Below are 20,824 nucleotides of genomic sequence, written 5' to 3' on the forward strand. Positions count from 1 at the left end.
CCTCCTACGGAGGGGGATTGTGACCCCTTTCTAACTTAATAGATGATCTTCAATGTTTACTTTCCACCCCTACTCCAACAAAAGACCATCCCCAACCAAACAAAAAATAAAAACTCCCTGAATAGGCTGGAACATGTTACTAAGAATGAATAAGGGAAAGAAATTATGGACTAGTGGGAGACCCACCCATGATACGTATTGGCTTCGTGACTGTGGGCACACAGCAGGAAACTCTCTTAGTTGCAGAGCTGAAGCCAAGCATCATTTGGAGAAGAAGTTTCTACAGAGGGAATTTCCTATAGTCATGAAACTTCAGGTCCATTTCCCTTAAAAATTAAGAATTGAATTGTACATGAGAAGCAAGGTAGAGGATGGTGTCAAAGAGATATGTGACTAGACAATAAGGTGAGATGACCAAATGGGGAGACTGAGGAATAATTGGTGGGACAGTGCTCTATTGGGACCCATACAATGTCAAAAGAACTAGAGGGAGACCCTCCTAGAAGAGAGAGTGGACCCCTTATGGAAAATTTACAGGAAGATAGGGGTAAGAGTCATCTTGGAGGATGACAGGACTTGGATAGACTGCTATCTGCATCATTGGAGGGAGCACCCTGTCAAGGAAATCCCGTGGTCATCAACCTATCACCATATAGGACCCCTTTTCCAGCAGCTGGCCTGCAGAGAAGACTTCCCCAGCTTGCCCAGGCTGGCTGGTCCTCAGACAATAACCCAGATACAGCTCATCATAGACTCATTTCATTCTGATCATTACTGAATAGAGACTTGTTGACCTTTTGACTGGCTGAGGTCCAGGGAGGGGTTCGAGGAATGGGTTTTCAGAGACTGTGGATTCTGGCCTCACTCAGTACCACACTTGGCCCCCTCTTTGGCTGGACCATCTGTCTCTCTCATGGTTATATACACCCCAGATTGGTATAAAGGGCTGAAGTTCACCCTCAAGGCTAGGATACAGACTTTTTATCACCTGAGTTGCTTGAGTTCTCCCCCTTGGACTGAGGGATGGAGGCCCCAGACTTTCACTGATGTCTGGCTAATGAGCCACTGAGTGAAGCAGAAGGGTCAGCCCCAGCTGTCCTGACAGCTTCACATATACAGCTGGAGGTTATCCTTGACCGAATCTTGGCCTTCAACTTTCAGAGCCAGTAAATGATTGTGTTCCACACACTCCACCCCCAACACCTCTCACATCTTTTTTCTCCTCTTTATTCTACTTCTCAGTTACCAACTTCATATCATGTCACTTCCACTCTGGCCTTCATCCCTACCTCCTTCCCCACTGAAACTTGAACTTTTCCCTGGAAAACTATCCTCTGAGTTCTGATAGGCAATTTCCTGCCATCACCTCCACCCCTACCCCCCTCCCCATCCCTACCCCCACCTGAGTCCCTTTCCCCACCCCCTATCCCCACTCCCATCCCCACCCCCACCCCCAATCTCATCCCCACCCCCATCATTTCCAGGTCTCCTTTATTTGTTATTTTCTCCCACTAGAATGCAAGCTGCTTGAGGACAGGAACTGTCTTCCTTGTTTATATTTGTGCTATGTACTTGGCAAACAGTAAGCACTTAATAAATGCTTCATCTTTCTTTTTGTTTGTCTGACCCTCCATCCATCCATCCATCCATCCATCCATCCATCCATCCATCCATCCATCTACCTACCACTTTAGTAAAGGCCCTCATCACCACCCACTTGTACCACAACAGCTTCCTTACTTAGAGGCAGTATGGTATCATGGGAAGAATTCTGGACTGGGATACAAAGATGTGAGGTCAGATACTGACTCTGCTACTCACTTGTGTGATCTTGTTAAGATGGGAAGGTTGGGAAAGTGAGCCTTGTTATCCTTTGCTGTGTAATGAGGAGTCTCAAGTAGATGGAGCCTGAGGTCCTCAGCTCTCGATGCTTTTAGGTTATCAAAACAGTATCAATTGCTCCCATTTTACCTATGAGGAAACTAAGGTTCAGGAAAGGGAAGTGACTTGACCAGGGTCACACAGCTCATAGTTAGAGACAGAATTCTACTTCCAGGATCCTGACTCCAAGGTTAGGGCTCCATATATCTTGATTTTTCTGCTGTCTTTTCCTTGTTCTCATATGCCCTGCCCTTGGTTGAGTAGAATGTTGTCCTTGGTGATTTAAAAATGAGCAGAAGGGGTCATTCCTCCTGGACCTTGAGGGCTGGGAGATGCACAGCTTCCAGGAATAAAGAGGAGGGGATTGGTCCCACTGTATTGTGCCTTAGTCTGACCCCCATAGGAGTACGGTGCTCAGTTCTGGGAACCATTGGACATTGGTAAGCTGGGAAATGTCTAGAGAACAGTGACTGGGAAGGTGAATTACCTTGATCAGTCAAAGGAACTGGGGGTGTTTAGCCTGGACTCAGGGAGAAGAGGCTCAAGTATTTGAAGGGTTATCACAGGGAGGACAAATTCTTGGAGCCCCCTTGGTTCCAGGAAGGCAGAATTAGATCTGAATTTATGTTGGAGGTCAGAAAAACTTCCTGTCAGAGCTTGCTAAAAGTGAAACGGGCAACCTCCAAGAGCTGGAATCCCACCTCCCCTTATTGGAAGCACTCGAGAGAAGGCTAGGGATCAATCACTTTTGGGGAATGTTGGAGACACTAAGCCTTCAGGCCTGGGTTAGACTGGACAGCAACTCAGGACGCTTTTGAATTCTAACATTCTGGGATTCTATGTCTCCCAGACACTGACTAGAGGTCTGGAGAAAGCACAGTCAGAGTATGATCCCCAGCGTCCTGAAAAGGAGGCTCTGAACCCCCAAGAACCCTAGGATCTCAGGGCTAGAAAGAATATGTGGTCCAATCCTCACTGGAGTCATGAATGCACTCTACTACCTTTCTTGGGAAAGGTAGAGAGTTCTGGACTCAGAGTCAAAGGACTTTGGTTCAAATCCTGTCTTGTTACTTGTTAGCTGTTTGTTCTTGGGCAAGTGGCTTCTTTCTGGGCCTCAATTTCCCCATTTGTAAAATGAAGGAGTTGTACTAGATGGAACTCCCTCCCACAAGACTCTGAAATTTTCAGCTCTGAAATTCTGTCCTAAGGCCCCTCCAAGCCATAACATTCCTGTGTTCTAAAAGGACCTCCCAGATCTGACATCCTATGTTCTAAGTTCCCTCCCAGCTGTGACATTCTGTGTTCTAAGGTTTCTTCAAGCCCTGCCATTCTGTGTTCTAAGGTCCCTCCCATCTTTGATGCTCTGTGTTCTAAGTTCCCTTCTAGCTCTGACATTCTGTACTCTAAAGTCCCTCTCATCTCTGAACCTCTGTGTTCTAGGACCCTCCTAGCCCTCTTATTCTGTGCTCTAAGGGACCTGTGCTCTAAGGTCTTACATACTATGTTCTAAGGACCCTTTGGATCTAAGTCTTTTAGCTGAGTGGTCCCCCAGCAATCCACCTCCCTATCATGACAGCCAAAATGGATTTAAAGGTTACCCCACAGTGAAAGTTGTGCTACCTTGGACAAGACCCTTTCCCTTCTTATGGCTCAGTTTCACAACTGAGTGGACATAATACCCATTGCTCTCTCTGCTTCACAGGGTGGAGGTGTTGACCGGGCTTTGCAAGCTAGAAAATACTAAAGAAATGGCATTGATTTTTTTTTTTTGGTTATAACAACAACAAACAACTCCTCTGGGGATGGAAATGGCCTTCTTCCTTGCCACCTGTGGGAATTCATCCTTTATAGGGGTGATTACTTTGGCCTGGGCTCACTCCCAACACACTCTCTCTGAGGTCCGAAAAGCCCCCAAGTGGGCCAGGCTCCCTCTTTTCCTTTCGGCCCCACCCCACCTTTCTACCTCTGTGATAGAAAGCTGGTCCCATCCCCCAATGGAAAGGGACTGGTGTCAGTTCTGGACCTGCTGACTGGACTTCTAAGATCTGCTTGACCAACGAAGGGCTGCCATTCTCCCTGTAGATGTCCTTTTTCATGAGCCTGCAAGAGATAAAAGGGATTAGTAAAGGGCATGGGGCCAGGAAGAGGCAGCAAAGAGGCCATTCCCCAAGCCCAAGTCTGGGGAAGACTGGATGGTAAGAGGGAGGCCTAAAGCAGCTTGTGGTGGTGGATAGAGGGCTGAGCTTCGAGTCAGGGATGCTTGTGAGGCCCCAAGGAGATCATAGCTGTGTATGTATATTTATGTATATATAGAGGTGTGTCTGTTTATATATGTGTGCATTGTGTGTGTGAATATGAATATCCATGTATATGTGTGTGCATGATATTATAGAGGAAGAATCAATAAAAGCTGGTAACTGATTCAATATGGGAGGAGGGAGGGAAAAGGTAGGAAGAAGAGAGAGGAGAGGTGAAGATTCAATTGAACAAACATTGATTAGGGGCCTCCTACATACCAATAGGGAAGTAAGGAACAGGAGTGTTTGGGGAGGACATAGTTGGCTTTTATAAGGAGTGTTAATGAAGGTGGTGAGTTTTTGTTTTGGGCATGTTGGGTATATGAGGTCTGGAGAACACCCATGGCAGGCAGTGGGTGATATGAGACCGAAGCACAAGAGTGAGTTGAGGGCTGGATTTGTGAATTTGTGGGTAAACTGATTAGAGATGGTAACGGAACCAATGGGAGCTGAGGGGATCACAGAGAGGCAGAGAGGGAGAGAGCAAGACAGAGACAGAGAAGATGGAGACCACAGCCTCGTGTCACACCCTGCAAAAGCCTTGCTGGGACTTAAAAGTACCAGAGAGAAGATCTGAACACAGGTTTTCCAGACCCAATGTCCAACCATGTATCCATTATTCCTTTTAGACTGAGCTTTGATTTTTTTTTTTAAAGTGCTTTCTCACTTGCAAGGATTATTCTCCCCATTTGACAGAAGACGAAACTGAGGCCTGGGTTGGTGAAGATTATCCAAGATCACATAGCAAATTAGTGGCAGGGTCAGAGTTTTACATCTGATGTAAAAAGATTTCATTTATGCTGCTCATTGGCCTTAAGGTTTCTCCAAGAAGGGGTTTAGGAGGTAACTGGGAGAGTCGCATTGGGTGGGGGCCAGGGTTGAGGACAACCCCCTGGCAGATGGGGTTCAGAAGATTGGGGAAGGGCTTTTCGAGGCCATCTGGTTTTACAGATGAGACCAAAGATGCTGAGAAGAAGGGCAGCATCCCATCCAAGGTCACGTGGAAAAGGAAGGCAGAGTAGAGATTCAAACCCAGATGCTCTGACTGGCAGTAGCTCCACTGTGCTGAGCTGTTGTGGAAATGGGGGGAGTGTGGGGGTGGGGAGGGAGCTGACAGAGAAGGGTCAGGGCCCCCTCTGACAGGGATGGGGGAAGGCATCAAACACTGCTTGATATTCCAGTGGGGGGAGGAGGGGAAGCCAGCGGCCTGACTTTTTGGATTGATGGGGACCTGCCTCCAGGGTGAAGAAAGTTGGGAGCGTGTCCCCCGAGGCAGAGTCCCCTGTGTCCTGGTGGTAGATGGCAGCAGCCGGGAGGCTGGCCTCCATAGGTTAAGGACTCCCAACGTCCCGGGGAAGGTCTGGCTTATGCACTAATTACCTGTCACACAGCTCTTGTCCGTCCCCAGCTCCAGGATCAGAGCAACCTCGGAGCAGCTTTCAAAGATCTCCTTCAGTTTGATCTGAGGACGAAAAAGAGAGAGAACCAGAGAGAGAGAGAGAGCAATCAGAGTTCCTAGCAAGGTCTGCTGACTCTCTCTCTTTCTTCTCTCTCACCTCCTTCCTTTTATTTTCTCTTGCTTCTCTCTCTGCCTCCTTTCTTCTCTTTCCCTTCTGTTTCCTTCTCTCTTCTCTCCTCCCTTTTCTCTCTTTTCCTCATCTATCTTTCTTCTATCTCTTCTTCCTGTATCTCCCCTCCCTCCCTACTCTCCTCTCCTCTCCTATTTTTATCTCCCACCTCTCCTCTCTCCCCTCCCCATCTCCCTTCTCTTCTGGAATCTCTTCTCCCTCCCTTTTTTCTTCCTGTCTTCCTCCATCTTCCCTCCATCTCCCATCTCCCCTTCCCCCCAATGTCCATGTTTCCCCATCTCCCCCTCTCTTCCTGAAGCTCTTTCTATTCTCTCCCCTTTTGTCTCCTCTCTCTTCCCTCTTCTGCCTCCTTTATAACCACTGTTCTTAAATACTTGTGTCTGTCTTACTAAGAGTGAGAAGCTCAAAAAAAGCTGATAGCTTGCTCTGGTTTCCCTATTGCATCAATTACACAGCTGAGATAACAATTGAATCCTAGACCTCTGAGAGCTTCGAGGGCCCTTAGAAAGTACCTACTCCTACCCCTTCTTTTAACAGATGAGGAAACTGAGGCCCGCAGAGGGGAAAGTGACTGGCCCAAAGTCAACCATTGGAGAAACGATAGAGCTGGGACTCAAAGCCAGGACTCCTGACTTCCAGGCCCTTTCTACTTCTAACTTCCAGCTGGTGTGGCAGGAGACCACACTAGCCTCGTGTCTGGCATCAATCAATACAGTCCCTTAACAAACTTATTCTTTTATAAGATCCTGAAAAAGCATTTTATTTGAGAGGGGGAGGAGGGAGGCAGGCTCCCTCCAATGTACAGCTGTCAGAGAAATGTCAGACACTGTCCACGTCTTACTAGGCCTGAGAGGCAACCTGTCTTCTGTCAGCCACCTTGCCCTAGTGGCCCGACTTGCTGTCTTTAATTACACACCCTGGGCATGCTGTTTGCTGCATACTACTCAGTATTGACCATGGAGACAAGAACCATAATAGTTCTTAAAATACTGTGTTCTCATGCCCCTTTCTGTTCTGAGATGCTATTTTCAAAGGTCTCTTTAAGCTTTGACATTCTATGTTCTACATTTTAAGGGCCTCCGAGCTTTGACATCCTGGGTGCTAAAGGCCCTCCCAACTCTGACATCCTGTGTTCCAAGGGCCCTCCCAGCTCTGACATCCTGTGTCCTAAGGGCCCTCCCAGCTCTGACATCCTGTGTTCTAAGGGCCCTCCCAGCTCTGACATCCTCTGTCCTAAGGGCCCTCCCAACTCTGACACCCTCTGTCCTAAGGGTCCTCCTAGCTCTGACATTCCATGTTTTAAGGGTCCTCCCAGCTCTGTCAGTAAGGTCCCTTAGGACTAGGAATCACACTGATTTTAAACAGTTTGTAAATGTTAATTTAACAGTAGTAGTAGTAGTAGTAGTAGTAGTAGTAGTAGTAGTAGTAGTGGTAGTAGTAGTTGTAGTGGTAGTAGTAGTGGTGGTGGTGGTGGTGGTGGTAGTGGTAGTAGTAGTAGTAGTAGTGGTAGTAGTGGTAGTAGTAGTGGTAGTAGTGGTAGTAGTAGTGGTAGTAGTAGTAGTGATAGTGGTGGTAGTAGTAGTAGTAGTGGTAGTGGTGATAGTAGTAGTAGTAGTGGTAGTAGTAGTAGTGGTAGTGGTAGTAGTAGTAGTGGTAGTGGTAGTAGTAGTAGTAGTAGTAGCAGTAGCAGCAGCAGCAGCATCTCACCCTTACAGAGATATTAAAGATTTTCAAGAGGCAACATGGTATACTGAATAGAGCTGACTCTGGAATCAGAAAGATTTGGGTTCAAGTCCTGCCTCTGACAAATGTCATGCGACCCTGGACAAGTCACTTAACTTCCCAGTGTCCCAGGCAACTCCCTAAAACACTACATTGTAGAGTGGGTAAGCACCCCCTGCCCTATTCCAGCGAGTTTTCTCACTGAGAGTTTGCTATATGAATGAAATGACAGATTAGGTCCAGATAAAGCTTTTTAAAGTGCTCTTCTCACAACAAGCATGTTAAATAGTACAAGAATGTAGACTTCTATTTTACAGAAGAGGAAAATGAAATCTGGAGAGTTTCAGTGATTTGTCTAAGGCCACAGGAGCATAGTTTTAGAGCAGGAAAGGACCTCAGAAATCATTTAGTCTGAGCCCCTGATGTTTCAGAGGAAAAATTCTGGGCCTCAGGGAGAAAAGTACCTTGGCCAAGGTCACCCAGAGAGTAAGTTGCAGATTTGGGATTTGAATTTGGATCCTTTGACCCCACACCCTGTGCCCCTCTATTTCCACTCCCCCATGCTCACACAGGTTTACAAACACTGCTGCCAAGATTCAAACCCAGATGTCTCCTGTCTCCAAGTCCAGGGTTCTCTCCAACATACCATGATAAGCTCTTTAATATTCAAATTCACCGTCTTTGTCCATTGACCAATATGTCAATACAGGGCTGAAGAGGTTCAGCCTACTGCTATATGGATATTCTCAGTGTCCATGAAACTAGAAGACATAAAGGCATTGAGATCAGAGGTTCTCCTTGGAGAAGGGAACAAAGGAATTGGTGGTACTGGTTTCATTGGGCACCCAAAGCAGCAAGAAACATGATTTTGTGGTACCCTTGGTTATACTTTCAGTGAGTGTGAGGAGTCAAGGCAAGGGGCCCACAGTGAAAACAATTATAGCTTATGTCCCCCACCCCTGCTGCGAAAAACTAATAAGTAGAGACATTTTTTCCAAGGATTTAATCATAAAATCATCTCTCTAGGGGTGGCTGGGTGATGCAGTGAGTAGAGCACTGGTCCTGGAGTCAGGAGGACCTGAGTTCAAATCCAGCCTCAGACACTTAACACACACACACACAATTAGCTGTGGGCAAGTCACTTAACTCCAATTGCCTACCCTCCCCCCTCCAAAAAAAAAATCATCTCTCTAGAGTGGAGAGGTCTCAGAGGCCATCTAGTTTGGCCTCTCCATTCTACAGGTGAGGAAAGTGAAGCCTAAGAAGATTGGATGATTTCTTCAAAGTCATACAAGTAATAAACATACGAGGCAAGATTTGAATCCAGGCCCTCTGACTCCAGAACTAGTGATGAGATTCTCTGAAACAAATCCACATATACCTTGATGCTCAGTTTCTTCAATAGGAACGTGGGTACAAGAAAGGATGAGAAAAATCATATAGGGGAAAAACGAGTTGAGAACAAGAAATAATAGAGGCCACAGCTTGTAAATTTAGCTAGATTCTTGTGTTATAAGTACTTTCTTCCTTTTGGTTTTAAACATTTTTTTATTCTAAACTTAATACATGTCAAAATAAAATAAGCATTTCACGAACACATGGTCATGAAAGGTGCTGGTAATGATGAGCCCTAAATAACATCTAAAAAAATGAAATGGACTATATTTCAAAAGATAGAAAATTATTGGTTGCTGATGGAAATACCTTTGAACCAACTGCCTCTTTGCAGTCAAACCTCTGAATTATTAGACCAATGGTAGAAATTCATGCTACATTAAAAGAAAGGATAAAGACGGGAAAATGGGACTAGGTGCAATTACAGGAGTCCAACCTGACCTATTTAAATAAAGCGTTGACTGAAAAAATAGGTAATGGATAATTGTCAAAACATTGACTCTGAGTATTAACATCTCTTATAGTTTATCGGGTCTGAAAGGCTTGCCACACAGCAAAGAAGACAAAAGAGCCCCAGAAACCATCCCAGCCTCCAAACACCCAAGGGTGACAAATCGTTTAGTTAATTTATTTAGAAAAAAAATTATTTTATTTTTAATTTATGAAATAAAACAAATATTTCCATAACAAAGTAGAATTTTAAAAATGATTGCACATGACACTGCAAATCTATTATGTACAACTTGCTATTCCTTTTAGATATATAATAAAGTTATCATGTAACTTTTTAAAAATTCCTTCCACCCTCTTCCACCTGGTAAAGATGAGGAATGATCATACATCTGCTTTGCTATTTCACCCTAAGGACCTTGGGACTTTTCCTTCTGACTTCCCAGCTAAAACTTTCCATACGTGTTGTCTCCAGCATTAGAATGTGAGCTCCTTGAGAGTAGGGATTTACTTTTCTATTTGTGATCCCAGTGCTTTGAGCATGGCAAGTGCTTAATAAATGCTTCATTCATTCATTTATTCTTTTTTTTTAATTTTTAATTTTTTGCCTTTTTTTGAGGGCAATTGGAGTTAAGTGACTTGCCCAAGGTCACAAAGCTAGTTTTTGTGTTAAGTGTCTGAGGTTGGATTTGAACACAGGTCCTCCTGACTCCAGGGCCAGTGCTCTATTCACTGCATCACCTAGCCACCCCTCATTCATTCTTAATGGTGGAGGAACACAGATACAGAGACAGAGGGGACTTCAGGGGCCACTAGGTCCAATCCCTTCATTTTATAATGACTTGGGGAGGTTTAAGTGATTTGCCAAAGGTCACATGATACAGGAGGAATTTAAACCCACATCCTCTCACCCCAAAGCTGGTGTATTGTTTTGTTTTGTTTTTCCCATTGTACCATACTGCCTCTTTAATTAATACTTAATTAAATAATTAATAATACTGTTTCACAAAGCATGGGACCCAGCCATGTCATACCGTCATCCCAAGATCACTTTTAGATGGAATTGGAAGGGGAACAAGGGCCAACATTTCTAAGGCAATCTCTTCTCATCAACAGGGACAGTACAACTACCCCATTTGGATTCTAACACCTCAATTCCCAGTAACTTACAGAAAGAAGTAGAAACGGCACTTCCCATAAAGCTAGGAGGAGCTGCTAAACAGAACAGGAACAGCCACAAAAGAAATCTGGGCTGGAGATGACATACTTTTAAAGACTTAAAGAGACTGATTTTTTAAGAAGTACCAGAGATGGGAACATTCTAAGGAACAGACTGTGGATGGCATTATTATGTGTATTTTTTAAAAAGGTGACTGAAAAGACAGCAACAACTTCCAGCTCAACGTTTTCACTTTAAAAATCTTTCAGAGAAGGGTCTATGCATATATTGAGGGTAACCTTGATGAAAACATAAGAAGGGAACAGGTAGACTGTTAGAGACAGTTTTTCTGCAGCAGATCACATCTCACAGTTGACTGAGGATTCCTCTAGAGCAGGAGTTCTTTTTTTTAAATTTCCTTTTTCTTTTTGGAGGGGGCAAGGTAGGGCAATTGGGGTTAAGTGACTTGCCCAAGGTCGCACGGATAGTTTTGTATTAAATGTCTGAGGTCAGATTTGAATTCAGGTCCTCTTGACTCCAGGCCTGGTGCTCTATTCACTGTGCCACCTAGCCACCCCTAGAGCAACAGTTCTTAATCTGGGATCCGTGAACTGCCTGTTTCAATATTATTGGTTTCCTTTGTAATAATAATACTTATAGCTAGCATTTAAGAAGTGCTTTCCATGTGTTAACTCATTTCATACTCAACCCAAAGAGGAAGAAACTATTACTATCTCCATTTTACAGATGAGGAAACTGAGGTACAAAGGGATAAAGTGACTTTCCCAGGGTCATACATCTATAACAATAACTAACATTTATTAAGCACCAACTATGTACAGATACTGTATATATATATATATGTATATATATATATATATATATATCTCCTTGCAAATATCTCAATTTTGGGAGGTAGGTGCTATTACTACCCTCGTCTTATAGATGAAGAAACTGAGGAACAAAGAGTTGAAGTGACTTGCCCAAGATCATACAGCTAGTAAGATCTAGGGCTAGATTTGAACTCAGGTCTTCATGACTTCCTGCTGACTCTATCAGTCACCTCTCTGCCTGTCTAGTAAGTGTCCAAGCTCTGTCCACTATGCTTTGCAATCTCATGCATTTTATTTTATTTGTTTTTAAAATGTGATTCTAGGGGCCAGCCCCTGGAGTCAGGAGGACCTCAGTTCAAACCCAGCCCAGACATTTAACACTTACTAGCCGTGTGACCTTGGGCAAGTCACTTAACCCCAATTGCCTACCCTTCCCCCCTCCAAAAAGCAAAAAAAAAAAAATGTGATTCTGAGAAGGAGGGATCCATAGACTTCATCAGACTGACTGCCAGAGGGTCCAGGATGCAAAGACAATTAAGAATCCCCGCTGTAATGGTTTACAGGTGACTATCCTGATTGCACTAAAGGGCCTCCTCAATGAGCTCCAAAAGCATGCTAACAATCTATAAGGAAAAACCAAATGAATGAAGCATGCACCTTGACCAAATTACTGTATGTCATTGGCCTGGCAGGACATTGATTGGTTTAGTCCGTTACATATAGTAAATATAGTCACATATAGTAAACCTTGGAAGGGCATAGCTGAGCGGAACCTAGAACTGAATGGAAGAGATTAGGCTATATTGCCTTGGGGAATTTTCACATCACTGTCAATGATCCCAAGTTCTTTGACACAAGAACCTATCTTTTTAAAAATTATTTTATGACTTTTTTTTTTGTTATTCTTAACTTGACAAATACAAGCATTATTTCCATATACAAAGAACAGAAAAAAAGAGATGTACCCGTGATGCCTAGCACCTCCATTACATACACCAGGCATTTCCTTTCAAGATTACATAATAAATCCCATATGTTATTATCAAAGTTATCCTGCTTGTCAGTGGCTCTCTAACCTCCTTTTCTTATTTTCTGTTCATTAAAAATGCTACAATGGCTCTCTTTTCTTTTCTTTCAGCATTACCATCTTCACTAGTCCCTCTCTCCCTCCTAAATTCCACCCCCAATTTAAAAAAAAAAATATATTTTGAAAGAAATAAATATATTCAGGAGAAATAAATCCACACATTGACCGTGTCTAAAAAATCTATCACTCAATCTGCACCCAGAACCCCCCAATTTTTTGTCAGTCAGTGGGGAACACACATCATCATCAGTTCTTTTGAATTATGGTCAGTCATTTCAGCGATCAGAGTCCCTGGGTCTTCCAAAAAGTACAAGCCGTCTCTCCGATAACATCCTAGTGATGCAGCAGAGTCGTGAATCATGGGCCACCACAACTTCAGAGGACTAATCATTGTGGGTGACCCAAAGGGCAATAGAGAGACCAATGGAGGGGACGGCAAGTAGATAACAAGGTAGTAGCAGTAATGACGTGTGGACAAGGGGCAACATAGGAACCTCAAGGAATCAATCATCATTGTACAGTCAGAAAAGAAGGTGGGCAAGTTATGTAGCAAGAGAGAGGGGCAACAGATGGATGGGCAGCGGCACACTGGTGCCCACAAAATATTGTTAAAAACCCAGAGGAAGACTCTAGCACATTGTATAATTGCTAGTATTTATATAGTGCTCCAGGGTTTCCAAAGTGCATCACAAATATTAACTCATTTGATCCTGGGAAGTAGGTGCTGTAATTCTTTCCATTTTGCAGATGAGGAAACTGAGGGAATGACTTGCTCAGGGTCACACAGCTAATAAGTTTATAAGGCAGGATTTGAATTCAGGGCTACCTGACACCAAGTCCACCACTCTATCCTCTGGGGTGAAGTGTTTATAGACAGAAATAGACAAGAATCACACAGCATGGGAAGATGGGGTTCAGCTGTGATTTCCCCTGGTGGAGGGAGATCCTATGTGGACAAGATCATAGATAGACCTAAGAAAGAGAAGAACAGGGATAAGGACCAGACCTGCTGTGTCATTGTTGGATGAGGAGACTCCCTCTCCCAGTGCAGGTCAATATCATTGCTTAGAGCCCTAGGATTTTAAATGACTTGTCCAGGATGACACAGCCAGTAGGTCTCAGAGACAGAACTTGAACTCAGATCTTGATTTAGAGATCAGCTCTGTTTCCACTACACCAAACTGGGGCAGCTAAGTGGCGCCATAGTGCACAGAGCACTAGGCCTGGGGTCAAGAAGGTTCTTTTTCGTCAGTTCAAATCTAGCATCAGACACTTACTAGCTGTGTGACCCTGGGCAAGTCACTTCACCTTGTTTGCCTTAGTTTCCTCTTCTGTAAAATGAGTTGGAAAAGGAAATGCAATCTACTCCAGGAAGAAAACCCCAAATGGGGTCATGAAGGGTCAGATGAGACTGAAACCACTGAACAAAAGCAAAGGTTTGCAACATGCTTTAGGTGCGTGATCTCATCTGACAGAATTAAGGAAGTAAGGTCCCTTCCTGCTCTGACTCTGAGAGATGGCACAGCTTTCTGTAACACTACCCACCTTTAGGTTCCCTCAACCAAGCCAGACAACACTACGGGCTAGGTCTGAACACATCCCAAGTTCCTCTGGGTGGCCTCTCTCCTGCTGCTCCCAAGATTTGGAATGACCCTCCTTTCCCAGCACCACTGGTCAACATCCTCCCCCAATCCTTCAAAGCCCACAGAAAGACACCTCCTCCAGGAAGCCTCTTTCGATTACTTCTACTCCCTTCCTTTCCCCCAGGCCAGAAAGCACAAGGAAGGGAGGCTGATGACATAAGGGTAGAAAGATAGGGAGGAGGCAGATTTGGAAGAGCCTTGAATGTCTCCCTCCTCTGAGTAATTAGTTCTCTTAGTGGCCACCCTCCCTAGTCTCTTCTCATAGTCGGGGAATTTGATTTCTTTCCCTACCATTTAACTGAAACTGCCCTCTCCAAAGATCACCAATGATCTCTCAGTCCCCAAATCCTCTTCTCAACCCCTGCAGCATCTGACCCTGCCCAGAGACAGAGCACACAGGAGACACAGCATCACCGCGAGACCTGGGTTCGAATTCTGCCTTGGTCGCATCTAGTGACCATAGTAAGTCATTCCTCCATCACTTAAGTAATACACCTCTATGCAGATGACCCTGCATCTACACTTCTAGCCTTGGTCCCTTTTTGGGGCTTCTGACTGCTTTTGGAATACTTCTACCTGGAGGTGCTCTTCACTCTTAAGAAGATTATGGATCTCCAGGTGAGAGGAACTTCCAAGGTGAACCCCCTCCTTTCACAGGAGACTCAGGGAAGGAAAGTGACTTGCCCAAGGTCACCCGGGGGATAAGAATCTGAGCCATGCTCTCACCGTCACATCACAGTCTGTTCCACCTCGGCATGTTCCAAATTGGACTTGGGATCTTTTCCTCTAAATCTGTTTCACCCAGTTTCCTGGGTCCTGCCTCTCAGGGTATCCTGCATGCTTCCTTTTCTCTGACTTTTCATATCCAATTGGTCTCATCTGTTCTGCTTCCGTAGCATCTCTCAGATCCATCCTCTCCTTTCTATTCCCACTCCTCATCCTCACTATCAATCACTTTCCCCTCCCGTGCCTCACTCTACTTCCCACTGCCAGACTAATCTTTCTTCCATGCTGATCTGCTCAGATTACTCTTTTGCTCACACATCTTTCATGGCTCCCCATTGCCTACTGAGGAAAGTTCAAATTCTTCTGTCTGGCTTCAAGGCTCTTCAAAATTTGGTTCTACTCTGTCAACCCCTAGCTCATAACCTCCCTTCCAAAATGGGCGTCTCTCTATTGTCTATATAAAGCCTAGTGTAGGCTTTTTTTTCCTTGCCTTTACTCCTGCTCTTTCCCTATACCTAGACTGGCATTCTGTCATACACACACCCTCAACTCCTCCTGTCAAATTCATCCCCCTCTGATGAGAGAGTTAACTTCAATTACCTCTAAGGACCTTTCTAACTCAAAATCCACGATCCTCTCATGAGACCAACCCACATACTGCCTCCTCCAGGAAGTCTTCCCTGATTGGACAAGAGGATCTCACTTTTCTCCCAGGCCTCACACAATGCCCTACTTTACTTCTTAAGCATTTATAATTTACTGCGTATTATGTATAAGGGTGTATGGGTTTTATTTCCCTACATGACTGTAAACTCCATGAGAGGAGGAGAGTGACTCTCTAAACACAGAAGTAGCACTGAGTATAATACTCTTTATATAGTAGGGTGCTTAATCAATATTTGTAGAATTAAACCAAATTCTGCCTCCACTTTCATAACATGGCTATTGGTGTTCATACCTTAGCTCTGCCACTCCCCTCTGTTAAAGAGTAGGCATCAGAGGACAGAAACCAGATCTTGTTCTCTTACTCAGATTTTCAACTGGATTCGATTCAACAAACATTTATAAAGTGCCTACTGTGTGCCAAATATGGAAACTACAAAGACAAACCAAAATCTCTGGCATCACAGAGTTTACATTTTATTGGGGGGAGAGCATGTACACAAATACATAAATACTATATCATATATATATATATATATATAATAAAGGCAAAGTAATTTGGGGGAGGAGAGAGTCCTAAAAAGAGGAAGAAGGAGAAAAGGCCCTTTGTGGGTGGTAGAATTCAGGTTGAACCTTGGAAAGATATAAGGATTACAAGAGACATATGGGTGAGGAGGAAGATCATTCCAGGCTTAGGATCAGGAGCTGGAATGGCCCATATGTGGAACACCCAGTTGGCTGGCTTTATTGGCTCATGGAGAGTGTGAGTCAGAGTTAATAGGAGCTCATTCTGGAGAGAAAGCTCAGAGCCAGACTGTGGGGGCTTTGAATGAGAAATAAAGGAATCTGTAATTTATCATAGATGCCTTAGGGAGCTACTAAAACTTCTTGAGTTGACACAGTCAGATTTAGGAGAATCATTCAGCAGTTATGTGGAAGGTGAACTGGAGAGTAGGAGAGAGGGGAGGCAGGGTCATTAATTAGGAGTCTATTTCAATAACCTACGTGATGAAGGCCTGAACCAGGACGGCAGCCGTGTGCTCATGGTCTAGTGGATAGATTGCTGGGCATGGAGTCAGGAAGATCTGAGTTCAGATCTGTGTGACCCTGGGCAAGTCACTTAACCTGTTTATCTCAGTTTCCTCATCTGTAAAATGGGGATAATTATAGCACCTACCTCCCAGGGTGGTTATGAGGATCAAATAAGACAATAATTGTTTAACATAGTGCCTGGTATATAGTAAGTGCAATATAAATGTTAGGTAGTAGTAGCAGTTATAGTAGTGGTAATGGCAGTAGTCGTAGTGATAGTAATAGTGGTGGCAGTGGTCGTGGCAGTAGTAGCAGTGGTGGTAATAGTAATAGTAGTGGCAGTGGTGGTGGTAGTGGTAGTAATAGAAAGAGGAGGAGGAAGAGGAATAAAGGAAAAAAACATGGACACCAACAACTGTGATATTAAACTATATATGAAATTCATTTTAATTCAACAACAAGAGTTCCTCAATTGAACTCCTTCAACCCAGACTTAAGATGGATATAAGGCATAATTATAGCTGCCCAGAAATGAAATGAACTGGGAGGAGAGGGAAATGGAAAACTGAAACTCAGACAGGTAGTGACCTCCTTGTCATGGAAAGTGTTCAAGCAGAAACTGGAGGTGCCTCCTTGACTAAGATATTAGAGAAAGGATTTGGGGAGAATTTTTTAGGAGAATGATCTGAGTTCTGAAATACTTCTTGTTCTGAGATACTAGGATTCTATGAGTCCAAGATATCAGATGTCTGTGATTCTTTTTTTTTTTTTTAGGGGGTGATTTTTTTCTTTTCTTTTAAAAAAATTGTTTATTTCCTTTTAGTTTACAATATTTAGTTCCACAGTCCCTTGAGTTCCAAATTTTCTCCCTCTTCCTCTCTTCTCCCCCCCAGACCCCATGGTGACATGCAATCTGATATAGGTTCTACAAATACCTTCACATTAAACATTAGTCAAGTTGTAAAGAAGGATTATAACCAATGGAGTGAACAATGAGAAAGAGGAAACAAAACCAAACACAAAAGAGAGCGAGAGAGCAAGGAGTTTGTTTCAATCAGCATCCAGTCTCTACAATTCTTTCCCTGGATGTGGATAGCCCTTTCCATCAGGAGCCTTTGGGAGTTGTCTTATAGAGTTGCATTGCTAAGAGGAGCCCAGTCTATCAGGGTTAGTCATCACACACACATCGTGTCTATAATTGTGTACAAAGTTCTCCTGGTTCTGCTCTCCTCACTCGGCATCAGTTTATATAAGGCTCTCCAGGTTACTATGAAGTCCGTCTGCTCCTCATTTCTTATAGCACAATAATATTCCATTACATTCATATATGACAACTTGCTTACCATTCCTCAATTGGATGGACATCCTCTTGATTTCCAATTCTTTGCCACCACAAAAAGAGCTGCTATAAATATTTTTGTACATATGGATCCTTTTCTCACTTGTATGATCTCTTTGAGACACAGACCTAGAAATGGTATTGCTGGGTCCAAGGGTATGCACATTTTTATAGCCCTTTGGGCATGCCAAATTGCTCTCCAGAATGGTTGGATCAATTCACAAATCCACCAGCAATGCATTAGTGCTCCAATTTTCCCACATCTTCTCCAGCATTTATCATTTTTCTTGTTTTGTCATCTTAGCCAATCTGACTGGTGAGATGTGGTATCTCAAAGCTGTTTTGATCTGCATTTCTCTAATCAATAGTGATTAATAGCATTTTTTTATATGCTTATAGATACCTTTAATTTCTTCCTCTAAAAACTGCCTGTTCATATCCTTTGACCATTTATCAATCGAGGAATGACATGTATTCTTATAAATTTGACTCAGTTCTCTGTGTATTTTAGAAATGTGGCCTTTATCAGACACTGATTGTAAAAATTCTTTCCTAATTTTCCACTTCCCTCCTAATCTTGGTTACATTGACTTTATTTGCACAAAAACTTCAGTTTAATGTAATCAAAGTTATCCATTTTGTATCATGATTCTAAGACTTATATTCTATATATTCTAAGACATATTCTAAGCATCTATGACTCTAAGACTTCAGTTACCTACCAATCAATCAATCAACATTTATTAAACACCTACTGTGCGCTATGTGCACAGTGATATGAGGCACAGTGATTCTATAATTCTGATATTACAATTTACTAAGACATCATGATTTTAAGACTGAGATGTTGCTACTCTGTCATTCTAAGACAGGGGTGGGGGACCTGGGGCCTTTAGGCCAACAGCCTTGAGGCTGCAGTTTCCTTCTCTCTCCTCAAAAAGAAGTTATAGAGATTCTATGACTTTGGTATCAATTGTTACCAAGATCCTATGATTCTAAGGTTCCAAACATGACAATTCTATATGGCTAAGACTCCAAATTACTAAGATTCTGTAATTCTAAATCTACAATTTACCAAGATTCTGTGATTTCAAGATTCCGAGGTATGGAAATTCTATTATTTATAGGCCTCTGAGTGACTGAGATTCTATAATTCGATTCCCACAATTTACCAAAATCCATTGATTCGAAGCCTCGGAGTTAACGAGATGCTGTGATTTCTGTTTCCCACACCCATTGCCAAGTGGAGCTTGGTGTGGGCACTTTGTGCTGAGACGACGAGCCAGGGATTAGTGGGGCCTCCTCACAATGCGTCCCAGGCACTCTCTATATTGATATATTTATGGAAAACGGAGCCTTTCCCAGGCGTTAGGGCTTTTGTGACACACTGGATTTCACGCAACTCTCATCACTCCCCTGGTAGCGGGGGTGAGGCGCGGGGGACCCCAGCGCACAAAAGCCGGCCTCCGAGCCCCTCGCGTCATTATCCTAATACTCGGGAGTCTCATCACTTCCCTATTAACTTCAAAGGTCGGCAATCCTATTATGGCCCAGCGCCAAGGCTGGGCCCACTGACAGCCGGCCCTCACGGCAGAGCAAGAAATAATGAAAAAAAACAGGCCCTTCATCGCCAGGATCGGTGGGTGAGAGAGGAGAGACAGAGACAGAGAGAGACAGAGAAAGACAGACACAGACAGATAAAAAGAAAAATAGAGAGATGGAAAGACAGAAACAGAGAGACAGAGACAGAGAGAGATGGAAAGACAGAGAGAGACAGAAACAGAAAGAGACAGACAGAGAAAGAGAGAGAGAGACAGAGATGGAAAGAGAGTCAGAGAAAGAGAGATAAAAAGGAAAGAGAGAGATAGAGACAGAGAAAGAGAGATGGAAAGAGAGTCAGAGAGAGACAGAGACAAAGAAAGAGACAGAAAAGAGAGACAGAGACAGATAAAAAGAAAGAGAATGAGAGAGACAGAGACAGATAAAGAGAAGAGGAGACTGACAGACAGGGAGGGAGAGAGACAGACAAACAGAGAGACAGAAAGACAGAGTCAGACAGACAGAAACAGATAAAAAGACAGAGACGGAGATGGAGAGAGAGACAAGCAGAGACTGATGAAGAGACAGAGACAGAATCAGATAAAGAGAAAGAGAGAGACAGATAGAGAGAGAAAAACACAGGAAGAGATAAAGAAAAAGAGAGAGACAGAGAAAAACACAGAAAGAGATAAAGAGAAAGAGAGACAGAGACAGAGGGAAAGAGATAGACAAAGAAAGACAGAGACAAAGAAAAACAGAGAGGAGCTAGGGAGAGAGAGATAGAGACAGAGACTGAGAGAGAAAAAAGAGAGACAGAGACAGAGAGAAAAAGAGACAGAGAGACATACACAGAAAGCCATATATGACTGCACATGTTCATTTAAAAAAATAATATTTTTTAAAATTCCATTTTAAAATCCAGATGTGGCCATCTGTGTATTTTCTGTTTCTGAATGCCCAGGGTCCCCTTGATTCACTTGACAGAAGTAGAAAGAGTCCGGGATTTGGAGTCAGAGAATCTCAAGCAAGTTCTGTCTCCTTACTGAGCCTCAGTTTCCCCCCAAATGAAGCGGGTATATTAAATGATCTCTAAGGCTCCCCCTAGGTTTGACATCCTATGCTCTAAGAACACCACCAGCTCTCACTGGATGATACTGTGACCATTTCAGTTGCTTCAAAAAAGCAGCAACAAAAAATTTCCATAGCCTTTGACTCTGAAATCCAACAGTGAGGCACATACCCTAAGGACAACAAAGTATTTATAGCAGCATTTTTTTTTTTTGTAGCAAAGAACTGGAAACAAAGTGGATGCCCCTCTACTGGGGAATGGCTGAGCCTGTTGTAGGATACAAAGAGGAAAAATTATTTCTGCTCTTAAGAAATGATGGTAACAGACACAGAGAAGCATGGGAAGACATAGGTAAATTGAGGCACGTAAAGTCAGCAGAAATGGGGAGATGATGTACACA

At 43.5% G+C, this 20,824-nt stretch overlaps 1 long non-coding RNA gene across 3 annotated transcripts in view; it reads right to left on the reverse strand.

Annotated features, from left to right (window-relative positions):
- Nucleotides 1-1,978: 1,978 nt before the first annotated feature.
- The window catches only part of LOC138172241 (uncharacterized), a 28,221-nt gene continuing 9,375 nt past the window's right edge, over nt 1,979-20,824 (reverse strand). For 2 of the 3 annotated variants that reach the window (XR_011171081.1, XR_011171082.1), the window contains exons 2-3: nt 5,559-5,640; nt 1,979-3,981 (exon numbers count right to left, since the gene is read on the reverse strand). This is a non-coding gene — a long non-coding RNA (uncharacterized lncRNA). Of the gene's footprint in view, nt 3,982-5,558; nt 5,641-8,135; nt 8,243-20,824 lie in introns of those variants that run through there. The other variant, XR_011171083.1, reaches the window with a different exon arrangement.

The sequence above is a fragment of the Petaurus breviceps genome, unplaced genomic scaffold (genome assembly GCF_028583685.1).
Source record: "Petaurus breviceps papuanus isolate PSGF00001 unplaced genomic scaffold, PetGlider_PUasm1.0 523, whole genome shotgun sequence".
Taxonomy (NCBI): domain Eukaryota; kingdom Metazoa; phylum Chordata; class Mammalia; order Diprotodontia; family Petauridae; genus Petaurus; species Petaurus breviceps.